The 12944-nt window shown below is 41.4% G+C and overlaps 1 long non-coding RNA gene across 1 annotated transcript; it reads left to right on the forward strand.

Moving 5' to 3' along the window:
• The first annotated feature begins 9984 nt into the window (after positions 1-9984).
• LOC143908684 (uncharacterized) lies at positions 9985-12449 on the forward strand. The gene is made up of 2 exons (XR_013260213.1): positions 9985-10628; positions 10700-12449. It is a non-coding gene; the product is annotated as an uncharacterized LOC143908684 (long non-coding RNA).
• The last annotated feature ends 495 nt before the right edge of the window (positions 12450-12944 follow it).

Consider the following 12944-nt stretch of genomic DNA (forward strand, 5'->3'; position numbering starts at 1 on the left):
ACCTCAAAATTTGAGGTTATATGGTTGTTGTCATTTACTGTGTGTTGTGACGTTGCGGCTCGCCGCCTCGTCGCGGCGCCCCGCCGCCGTCACAGGACGCGGAATTTCGCGCCCAGGGACGGACCAGGGAGGCAACGGCGAGATCTCCAGGGGTCGTATTTAATCGCGTTTCCGCATTCTGATTGCTTTCTTTTTTTTATGCAATGTAATACGCACGGCACCTCACCTACACCCCGGCAAACCTTCGAGGGAGTACTTGGCGAAGGAAATCAAGGACGATCGATAACCCAGGAGGGGTGGCAAACGCGGAGGCAGCAGAGATCGCGGGCTGGCGAGAGCAACGCGGCAGGCGGGCGGCACGTGCGGCAGCGACGGACAAGGTCGCCGATAGCGGGGCCCCAAGCGCTTGGGTAAACACCCGGCTTCAGCAAATGATCTCCACAAAACATCGACCTACGGGGTGACTGATCACCGCCCCAGGGTCAAATCGGAGGCACACCGGCGAGAACCAAATTCCGTCCGCTGCTAAGGACAGAATTGAGGAGTCGCACGCCGCCGAGGGACCGTTGCACGCCCCCGAAGGATCTCGTATCGACAGCACTGCGCCGGGACACCGCGGGCTTGCAAGCTCGCGCCCGATTGGCTCGCGCGCCCCTTAGGAAGGAGTACCGTATCGATTCCGCAATCGAGCGGGTCTAGCGTTTTCACTCTCTGGTCGTCCGTCGGCGAGATACGTTTCGTAAGATACGCGATAGCCACCCCGAGTCGGGTATTTCGATATTTGTCTGGAGGATCGAGGATCGTGGTGGAAGGCGACGGCGAGGAGCCCAGGAGGAGGCGTATCCCCGGTGAGGTTGCCCGTAAATCGCGATATGTAAAGCCACGACACCGCCCTCCGGTACACGCTCTCGCTCGGGATAACGTATGTTAAGATTGAGCGTAATTTCGCGATCGATAACGAGAGCGAAGGGCCTCGGGATGGTATCGTGGCCGCGGAACCGTGGTACTAGCGTTGTGGCGGATCCCTGGAGATCGCGATAGGCGTTAATGAGTTCGATATCGCGAGTATATTGCGTTGTCCTCGCGACCTTGGTGTACGGCCGCATACGGGCCGGTAGTTCGTCAATTGCGTTACCGTTTCTTCGCGTCGGGAAATTCTGGTGTTCGAGCGTCGGTGTTAGCGTATCGATTTGTGTTCGGATCTCGTTGTTACGGGTTGATAATTGTGCTCTCGCGTTGAGAAACTTGGCGTCCGGTATTACTTGCGTTGCGTCCTATACTCGCGTTAAGAAATTACCGGCGTTCACACGTTTCGTGCGTTTAGATGTTACTTGCGTAGTTCTTCCTGGCGTTCCGTGGTTATTAGACGCGTACTTCGAGTCAAAGGTGGTGTGGCCTTCTCCACACCTGGCGCCCAACATCATTAGTGATCTCGCGACTTGCTTGGTTAAATGACTCGGCGCCTCCCCGTTGCGCCCGAGCCGAATATCTCGCGTTAAGTTAAGATATCATTGCGACAGAGTTTTCGTACGGTTCTGGACGTGGTTTTCACGCAATCCAAGCGTGACGTACCATTATTTCGCGACATTTTGCGTTGAACCTCAATCTCGTGAGTGACGGATGGATAAACGTTGTTATTTTCTCGACAACCAGTACACAATAAATGTTATATTCTTTGTTACCTGACTGAGTATGAAATTAACGTGTCACCCCGCCGAATATTGCGCCGCCCTTCATTAACCCCGCCCGTGATTAGGTCAAGCTAGCCGATTCCACGCACCTCTACACTTCGTTTTGCGTCTCGTTTAGGTTTTCGCGATTTCGTGGACGCGAAGGTACGCGTCTAACATTCGGAACATTTCGTGGAGTATCGGAGGTGCGAGGAAATCACTGGAGAGGCCAACCATCCCGCTCTCCTAAGTCCTTTTGATCCGGCTCACGTCCCGGAGCGGTCCGGGAGTGCAAAAAGTTGTGACAGTGTTTAATAAATGTTAAATATTTTCCATATTATACGCCAATCACTGTGTAAACACTTGTGAGTTTGCCAGTTGGTTCTGGCGCCAATGAATGCCAGTCAGTTGGCGCCACCAATCATTGCGTGTGAAAACCGGCCTTAAGTTAAGGTTGTGGAGGAAGGAGCACATGAACGATAAAATTGAACATCGTCAGCAAATATCATGTAGTCGGAATATATCAAGACTGTACGAATGTCATTAATGTAAAGAGTGAACAAAAGTGGACCGAGGACAGAGCCCTGCGAAACACCACACAGAGTAGAAAGCCAAGAGAAATGGTTACCCTCATCGTCAGCAACAGCCTGAGAGCGACCAGTGAGGTATGAGTAAAGCCAGATAAGAGTGGGGTCAGAAAAACCCAGTTCTTTGAGTTTGATCAGAAGTCTGAGATGTGGTACTGTGTCAAACGCCTTGCTGAAATCGAAAAGGATCATGATTGTAACAAGTCCAGAGTCAATCGCTTTCTTTATATTGTCACACGCAAAAGCGCAGACTGAGTGTTATGATACGGACGAAAAGCTAACTGTCTCGTATTGATAAGATTATGCTTAGTTCAATAGTCAGCAATCTGTGAAGCAACAATACGTTCAAGTATTTTAGACAACTCAAGCAAGTTTGCAATCGGTCTCGTGTCAGATGGAGATGAGGGAATGCGAGTCTCCAAGAGAGGGCGAATGAGCGCCCTCTTCCACTGAGACGGAAAGGATGGCTGTTCTAAGGAGTAATTAAAAAGAGCAGTTAAACAAGACGAAATTGCAGGCCACGCCAACCGCAATATGTAGAGAGGAATACCATCCACACCTGTCGCATAGGAATGAAGTGGTCTCGCAGAAATAAGTTGAAAGATCGTGAGAGGCGTAATCGCAGAAAAAGCAAACTCAGGACGTTTGGATGGAGAAGTGACACGAGCAATAGCAGAAATAAAGTCCTCATATAAGCAAGGCGAATGAGCATCAGAAACAGAGACGTAGTGTGCATTCAATTGACTAGGTGTGAAAAATGTAGAGGAGATACTAAAGAAGACTTTACAAGACCCAGACGTGCCAACTCTCTCCACAATTTTGCAGGGTCGGTAATGGTTGTAAGAGAGTTAAATTAAAACTCACTTTTGGCACGTTTAATATCCATGTATAGCTGGTTACAATATTGCCTGTATACAGAATAGCCAAGTATGCTACCTGACCGCTTAGCGCGCTTGTAAATCCGATTTCGAGTGCGTATGCTAGACCTGAGATCGTCAGTAAGCCACCGCACAGGGAGCTTTTTAATAACAACAACACGCTCTGGTGCAAACACATTAAGTGTATTAAGTACAGATTCAGAGAGCACAGAACAGAATCTATCAACCTGAGATAACGACGACTGGTCAGGAGTGGCATTAACACAAGCCGTAACCTCAGGACTCTCAGTTAGGGACTGAAGATGAACCAGGAACTCATCCACATCAATAGCACGATAGCAACGTCTTACAACTGTACGCGCCGCCACTGTTCTCCTGCCCAATGAGAGTGACAACTCAATGAGATTATGACCCGCAATGAACGGGCTCTCGGATTTAGAAAATCTTAGGACTTTCTCGCAATCGTCCACCACTAGGACATCAAGCCATGAGTCAGTGGTGGCCGTATGATACGTGCGTCGGATTGAATAATGTACATAGATAGACTAGACATAAGATCACGCAGGTAATAAAATTCAAAGCTATTTGCCAGTAAATTACAGTTCAAGTCGCCACCTATAATGATATTTTTATAGAGATGGGAGACATTAGTAAGTGCTTGAGCAAAGTCATGAAATAGGAAGCCCTTAGGTCTTCTATAGATTGACGCAAATAAGACTGTTTCATCGCATGGCAATCGAATTTCAATCAAAAGGAATTCCGGAGCATTGATATGAATTGCAGCAGAGGACGCGACCAGCTTAGCCTTAAGTGAGCGATGAATGTAACAGGCTACGCCCCCTCCCATACGCCCAACCCGGTCATGGCGGATCATAAAATAGCCATCTAGGGCCACGGGCCACAAGCTCGTCTGAAATACCTTCGTGAAGCCACGTTTCGGATACCGAGACAATATGATACGGATTTAAATCAAAGTGGAGCCTGACCAGCTCCATGTGACCACGAAAAGAGTTAGCATTGAAATGAGCAACTCAAAATTCGGATTCGTTATGACTAGAGCGCCTCGGTGGATGTATCTGATGCGGTCAATCAAGGCGAGCCAGATCAGCACTCGAAACGATGTAGATAACAGGCGAGCCATCAGATTGTCTCACGCAAATCCGCCCGTGCCTTACTCACACATATTTATATAACCGCTCCTTAGCCATACGCTTCGTCTGCTGCAACAGTTCGTAACTATCCTTAGAGAGTAGTTCGTTGATATAAACAATACTTCTGGAGTCATTTCCACAAACCTCTCCCTGCCTGAGAACGCCCTTAGCTCGCTTCTTCGAAATAATTAGGTCGCGGACGGAGTTAGAAGTCACAGTAATAAAAAGAGAATTACTGGCAGTAGCATTTGAGTGGGAAGAAGCAGAATCAGGGAGAGACTTGCGGACGACTCTTACATTTAAAATACGAGGCGAAATATCCGGAGCACCAAGCGCTACCAGCACGTTACGAGCTACCGCAGAAGGAGCAACAGAAAGCGGTTCCGGCAACCCAGACACGATAATCTCGCTGGCACTGTCATCTTGCCGATCCAAGCGAGTCGCTTTTAGCACTTGCAGTTCCCTCTTAAGGGCCGCGTTCTCGAGTTCCAAGGAAGAAATTCGCTGAGTGTTATTGGATACGGTCTCGGATAAGCTATTAATCTGATCGAGTTTACCGTTAATTACCTCATTAGTTCGCTGCTGACTCTCAATAAACGCAGAGACCTTTGAGTCAGACAGCTTCATCTGCTCGAACAGACTTAACAAAAGTTCATCCATCGCAGGCGGTGGGGTCGACTGAGTACGCGAGACAGCAGAAGAGGCCATATTATCAAACTCAAATACATGCGCAGTATTATCAGTTGTAGGTGTAAGAGGGGGTATATTTAGTGACAATAATAGAGATATACAGTATATGAGTCAGCGTATCTTGACACTGAATAAGACCTAATGCAACCAGGATGAAACGCTTTACCACACCCGCTGCACTCAATCGATCGATGAACAATCGACTTTCTACACTTGAAACACGTAGGCTGCATGTGAATTTAGCTTTACACAATTCAGCCCGACACAAGAATCACGTAAAATTTAACATGCATATGGTTCATACAGATATTAGCAAAGCCAATCCAGGCAACCGAATGACTCACACGCTAACACTCCGCGTAACAAATCCGCCAAGCCAGCAATAGTTTTGTTCACCGATTGTCAACTGTCAATGTCGGTACACAAGATCGATCGCGCACAGGTCCGCCAATCAGACGGCGAATGCGAGTCAGGCACACAAAACGTGATGCGCAAATAAAAAAAACCGTTATAAAAAAATTAATTATTCTATAATCTTGGTCTTTTTGATGTAGAAGGTTGGCAAATGTCATCTTCCGCAGCATCTTTCTTTTCCTCAATATTATCTTCCTTTTCTGCTTCTTCTGGTTCTTCCTCGTTGTTCAAATCAATCTCATTGTCAGGATCGGTCAATGTTTCCTCAAAATGTTGAACAGTTACGTCGATTTCTTCATCGTCACAGTGATCTATTATAATATCGATGTTTGTGCATGCTTGACTTTGTTCAAAATACCGCGTTATTGACATAGGAACAGTGGTGTGCTGCCATCTGTTAGAATTTCAGAGTCACCAATCGAGTCCGTGAAAAGCTCTAGTGGGACCAATGCGGGCCCATAGCACAGTAGTCCAGTCAAAATACGGAAAAAAGAAGGGATACCTAGAAAAAATTGCAACACAAGGTTTTATTACGTCATTGTGTTCAGAAAAATATACTGAACAACATATTCAAATTCCGCCATTTTCCGCTATCTCTAAGTATGTTTTTTATTAACAATTTATTAACAAATTCGTTTTCCTCCACAAATACAATGAATTTTGAAATTTTTGCAGAGATCAAAGTTGTAGAACAGACAAATATCTACAAAAAATGTTCTTATGAGTTTTTTGAAATATCTCATATTATTTGAGATATTTGCAACAAGAGCTACTAGGCTACGCGCGGAGCAGAGCGGAGAGTTCTAACAATTAAGCACACAGCAGTCTCTATCGATCTCTCTCTCTCGCTGCTAGTTCTCTAAGTTCTACAAGGAACTTGAATTGGTTCTCGATACTAGTATATATGTGTCTATGTATACACACACACACACACATATATATATATATATATATATATATATATATATATATATATATGTAGGATTATAAAAAAATATATTAAAAACAAAAACAATAAAAAAAAAAACAAAAATGGGGTGACAATCGAGCCAACAGCCTCCTTGTGGCCACCCTGGAAACAGATGCTAATTTATCTGGCTAATGTTGGCCGTAAGCGCGCAGCGCTATAATGTGTTTTGAGCTTCCGTTGCAAATATCTCAAATAATATGAGATATTTCGAAAAACTCATAAGAACATTTTTTGTAGATATTTGTCTATTCTACAACTTTGATCTCTACAAAAATTTCAAAATTAATCGTATTTGTAGAGAAAAACGAGTTTGTTTATAAATTGTTAATAAAAAACATACTTAGGGATAGCGGAAAATGGCGGAATTTGAATATGTTGTTCAGTATATTTTTCTGAACACAATGACGTAATAAAACCTTGTGTTGCAATTTTTCTAGGTCTAATCGTATTTTGACTGGACTACAGTATATACAGTAGCGCAACTCCTCTGATTTCGTGTTGGCCAAAACGGATTGCGCATGCGCGAAATAAAGCACTACCTCTGTCTCTTTTCTTTTTACTCTCTTTCCTTTTCTAACGGATTTAGAGGCACATTTAAATGCTAAGGCGTTAAAGTGCTAAGACAGCTATAGATTGACTTGATAAAAGTCGGAAAAAAAATTGTGTGAAGTGTGTGACTGTGAAGAGATTTGTGAAGTGATTGTGAAGTGATTTGTGTATTGGAAGTATAGGAAGGAAAGTTAACCTGTGTAAATTTTATACAGGTTTTCTTTTCTTTGAGAGCACTTTGATCTTAGCTTTGTTTCAGATTTCTTGCTACAAGAAGGAATTAGAAAATGGAAAAAACCATTAAAAACTTTAAAAAAGAAAGTCATTGGTGTGCAGTGACAAGATGTATGAGCACCATAAATGTGGAAAAACGACACTTCTTCCTCTTTCCAAAAGAACATGATAGGACAAATACTATTTTAATAATTGTTTACATTATTATTTCATTATTTGCGTAATTTGATTAATTATTCTGACATATACAGGTGGTTGGCATGGGTTCAAGCATGCAGAAGATCAGACTTAATACCGAAAGGCCCCGAGTATGCTCACCGCAATTGTCGATTGTGCCATGTACATTTTGAGGAAGATAAATATAAAATGGTCAAAAGTCGAGTCGCCTTCATCCAGATGCTTTACCAACAAGATGTTTAGAGTTCACTAATAATAAGTAAGTTTTCATATATATTAGTTTTAATTACTTTTTATTTGGAAAATCTATAGTTTTGTGATACTTCAGAATATTTTTGATAGTAATATAAAATAATTAAAAATATATTATTTTACAGCAGTACTACAGCTTCTACAGTATCAACGGATGTAATAGTATTAATGGAAAATGAAAACAATAATGTGTAAGCTATTTTTGCATTTATCATAAAAATATTAGAAAAATTAAATTTAAATTAACACTTAACTCAAATAAACTTTTTTTCAAAAGCACAATAATGGACAACGATGAAGCTTTGAACATTGATTGAACAACACATGTCAATGGACACTGTACAAGAAGAAACAACAAAAAGTGCGTCAAATAAAAAAAAAATATATATATATATAGGGAAAAAAGGCTCTTGTCCTAGGTCCTTAATTCTCTCCATCCATCATAAAAAAAATTTATAGTGAAGGGGATAAGAGGCTATAAGGGTTCGCAAGCATCCTGTAAAATTTCAGTCTGCTTCAGTCTGCTGGTAGCAATCAAATGCAGAAATACTCAAATCTCAAATATCTACAACTCTTTTATCTATTTTTGAATTTATAATATTTTATAACATAGTTAACTTCAAAGAAGATGTATGAATTCTTTTATATTTTTTCAATTATTTTAATGATGTGTATAAAATGGTCTACATGTCTGTTCCGGCATCGAAATTATTGTCTCGTAATCCACACGAAACGTTCGTTGGAAGCATCGCCACAATTCGTTCATTTTACAGATCATCGCGAACGCTCTCGAAACGAAACGCTTGGCTTAAACGAACACGTGATCGTCACCAGTATACACAACTTCTGCATTTGGTTAATTGCTACTAGCAGATTGAAGCAGACTGAAATTTTACAGAATTCTAGCGGGCTTTTGTGGCCTCTTATCCCCTCCACTATAAATTCTTTTTATGGTGGACGGAGAGAAGGACCTAGGGGACAATAGCCTTTTTTCTTTAGAAAAGTTTTCTTATATGATGTACGAAATATGCACGTGTTGAGTTTGAAAACTAAAATCGATCGGTTTAGATATATGGAATGTAGATTACGCGCGTTGCTCTTCTAATAACATTGAATTGTTTTTTATAAGTATTTATGTAATTATATATTCTTATATTTATATTCATTATTACTATTATTATATTACTTTTGCTTTTTGTCAGTCTCTCTTTTCGATTTGTATCGAGGTGGATCGAGTAGCTGAGATACGAATAGATGAGAGAGGTTGGTGAAAAGAAGCTGAAAAAGTTTGTGTATTATTATTAGTATTATAATGCGCGAATTATATATTTAGTTTTTAATATTAATAAACCATGCAATTTTTTTTGTGCAATAGCTTAGTATTATCAGTAAAGTTTTCAATAATATGTATTCCATTATTTGTAAAAATTTATTTAAGTATTTATAAAATGTAAAAATTTTATTAATATATATTGTGTGTGACTACATATTATCGTATCATTAAAAAATTGTGTTTATTACTACACACACACACACACACACACACACACACACACACACACACACACACACACACACACACACACACACACACACACACACACACACACACACACACACACACACAAAATGTATAATATATTTAATATATAATATATTGTGTAAAATGTGACGTTTTATAAAAATAAATAAATGTATACATTTAATCTACAAAGTGTTATATATTAATTTAAAATGTTTACATAATTTCTTTGTGTGTATACTATGTGTGTATACTTTTATGTGAGAAAATTAATCTATATATATTATATGTGTGTTATATATACTTATTTTACATTTATTCCTGATTTATTTTATATAATATATATTTATATAACATACACTATTATTATTAGTATAATATTTCATATATTAGTATTTATATTTCATTATTTTGCATCATTAACAATTCATCTATTATTTATGTAATATTTTTTAATATTTTTTTTTAATTTTTTTCATTTTTTTGTGCGCATTGTTAACATTGTACATCGTTAACAATAATTCTGCATAATTTTTATTGAAATTAACCCAGCAAACACAGAATACACGTTTGATAGCAAATTGTCGCCAAGATGGCATCAAATTCCAAATTTAATGCCATCTTGGCGACAATTTGCTATCATATACTACGTTTACGCGAGCGTTACTTCTGTATATAGTAACTTACGATAATTTACCCGTTTACGCGGAGTAAATTATCGTAAGTTACTACAAAATCCCGTTTACGCGAACGAATTATCGTAAGTTACTACAGAAGTAACGCTCGCGTAAACGTAGTAATAGGTGTATTCTGTGTTTGCTGGGAACAGACATAGTTGTATCTCGCGCCAACTGCGTTAAACTAACCTCAATATGGGCTAACGTGTAGGAAAGAAAGAGATGACGAAGAGAGAAGTGAGACAGAATACTGCTTTATTTCGCGCATGCGCACTCCATTTTGGCCAACACTAACATCAAAGGTGCCGACCGAGAGTTGCGCTACTGTATATACTGTGCCCATAGTGACATACATAGAATGCGTTGCGCGCGCGCAGCGGCGCAACCATGCGGCGATGTAGCGCCACTCGACCACAGTATATACTGTGACCCGACTTCTGGCTTCTTTGCGGAAGCGAGATTGTTCTCGAGCGAGAACGCGTCCATTACACGCATCAGTCTCTTGTTGTAACAAGTCGCGCGTGTAGAATCACGCGTATTCGTGGCCTTTTGCTTTGCGTAATCAGATACACTGATTTAGTATACCGGTTTACAATTGTGCTCGGTATTCATTCTTCAAGAGGAGGCTTATATAGAGGCTAGATTCAGTCTACGTATATGTACACGTACACGAGACGAACGGAAAGGAGAGGCATACACCGTTCATTTTGCAAGGGATAGATGTCCGCCATTGCAGCCAAGCCAAAAGACGACGGCAATTCAGAGGCCGTAAACGTTTATTATCTGCTTCATAAGACAAAGGTCGCAGTCCTCCTGTATGGAGAATACTTCCACAAGAAGTGGAAGTCCCGACAAAGGTAACTCTCGTTGTTCTGAGTAAATAGAATCATGGATCACTTTCAATGGCTAAAGTGCGATCTAATTCCAGAACATTCGGGAGCTTTCATTACTTTGGATGGAGATTACTTGAATTGAGCTCGTTACATGTGCAGAGCATTTCGATCCCATCTCCGAGCCTTCGCGATATTATCGGTGAGGCCGGATGAGAAGAGTTCTTCTCTTGCTTTTGAGTACTCAAATTCTTCTATGGTTGCAACCACGCGTCAATGTACTGTTCCTTCTATCAGTAAAGGTGCCTTTTCATGCTGACGCTCGACGCTCATTTTCAGCGGCAAAAAAGTCGCATGACCACAATTGACGCCGGCGTCAATTGAAATTCATGAAAAGGAAAACAGCGTCAAAATGTTGGCGTCTTCGCGCTGCTTTGGCTTTGACGCTTAAAACTGAAAAAATCCAGCTTTCTTTGCTTGACGCTAGCGTCAGATCGAAATCACGTGATCTCGCGATACGCTGAAACGAGCGTCCCATGAATTCGCACCTTAACGTAAATCTACTGTATCTTATATCAGTAGCAGAAAACGGTGTCTTCTATCCGTAACGGCTTTATTTTCTGTATAAATATTACTTTCGTTCTGTATTAAATTGCGCTAACTCTATAATTCAATAACGATTCTACCGTATTCAATAAGATTTCTTTTCATTCAAGTAAATATATTGCGACCGTAATGCGAACGGTTTCTCATCAAATTTAACGAATATATTTCGAGCGATACTTTCGTTCAATTCATAATTTGACGAATACGATGTTGCTGAGTTGCAATATGATATATCTGCAATGCGTGTTATATGATATTATTCAATGATTACATGGATTCATGCGTTTACTTGATCCAATTCCATTTCTTTTCTTAATATCAAGAGACACGGTAGTGTCTCGCGCCAAGTACACGCGGAGCGAGACCGACCGTGGACTCTTTTACGCGACGCGACGGGTTGCGAGTACCCGAGATGTTGAGATCTCGATAACGAGTGAACGGATCAAGTTCTAAGTAGGCTTGATCGATAGCTTGGGGTCCAATTAGGGGGGGGTTTCTCTCATAATATTCCGCTACGTGCCCTACGAGCGGAGATATTGCGACCCAAAGTCCAAATGTGAAAATTTTTTATTAAGATACTTCTACTTCTAACGCCGACGTCTGATATGATGACGTCATAATCAGAAACGTCACTTTCACTTTTTCGACGCTGGCGGCGCAGGTATCGCCAGTTTCGATATCGCGCGCGTATTTCGAAATTAGGTCGATAGACTTAATCGGTCAGAAGGAAGATTTCTATTTAGGTAAAAAAAAAATTAGGTATATATATATAAATATATATTGAGTTAACGGAAAAGAAGATTCTCTACGCTTGGCAGAAAATGCCGCTAGGGAATTTTTAAGTCGATTCTTATGAATTAAGCTTGAATTCGATGTCTAGGTATCCCAGGTTGCCGATGACGAGGTCTAGATAGTGCGCTTCATAGTTTTCGGTGTCCAGGTGTAATAACACGTTGAATTCGATGTCTACGTGTCCCAGGTTGCCGATGACGAGGTCCTCATAGTGCGCTCCGTAGTTTTCGGTGTCTACGTGTATTAATACCTTGAATTCGATGTCTAGTGTCACAGGTTGCCGATGACGAAGTCCACATAGTGCGCTTCATAGTTTTCGGTGTCCAGGTGTAATAATACGTTGAATTCGATGTCCACGTGTTCCAGGTTGCCGATGACGGGATCCAAATAGTGCGCTTCATAGTTTTTGGTGTCCAGGTGTAATCGTACGTTGAATTCGATGTCTAGGTGTCCCAGGTTGCCGATGACAAGGTCCACATAGTGCGCTCCGTAGTTTTCGGTGTCTACGTGTATTAATACCTTGAATTCGATGTCCACGTGTCCCAGGTTGCCGATGACGGGACCCAGATAGTGCGCTTCATAGTTTTCGGTGTCCAGATGTAATCGTACGTTGAATTCGATGTCTAGGTGTCCCAGGTTGCCGATGACGAGGTCCACATAGTGTGCTTCGCTGTTTTCGGGGCGCAGGTGTAACAGTACGTTGAATTCAATGTCTACGTGTCTCAGGTTGCCGATGACGAGGTCCACATAGTGCGCTTCGTAGTTTTCGGTGTCCAGGTGTAATAATACGTTGAATGCGATGTCTAAGTGTTCTAGGTTGCCGATGACGATGTCTAGATAGTGAGCTCCGTAGTTTTCCGGTCCAGGTGTAAGAATACGTTGAATTCAATGTCTACGTGTCTCAGGTTGCCGATGACGAGGTCCACATAGTGCGCTTCGTAGTTT

This window comes from Temnothorax americanus, unplaced genomic scaffold (genome assembly GCF_048541705.1).
Source record: "Temnothorax americanus isolate GAGA-0224 unplaced genomic scaffold, ASM4854170v1 Scaffold111, whole genome shotgun sequence".
Taxonomy (NCBI): domain Eukaryota; kingdom Metazoa; phylum Arthropoda; class Insecta; order Hymenoptera; family Formicidae; genus Temnothorax; species Temnothorax americanus.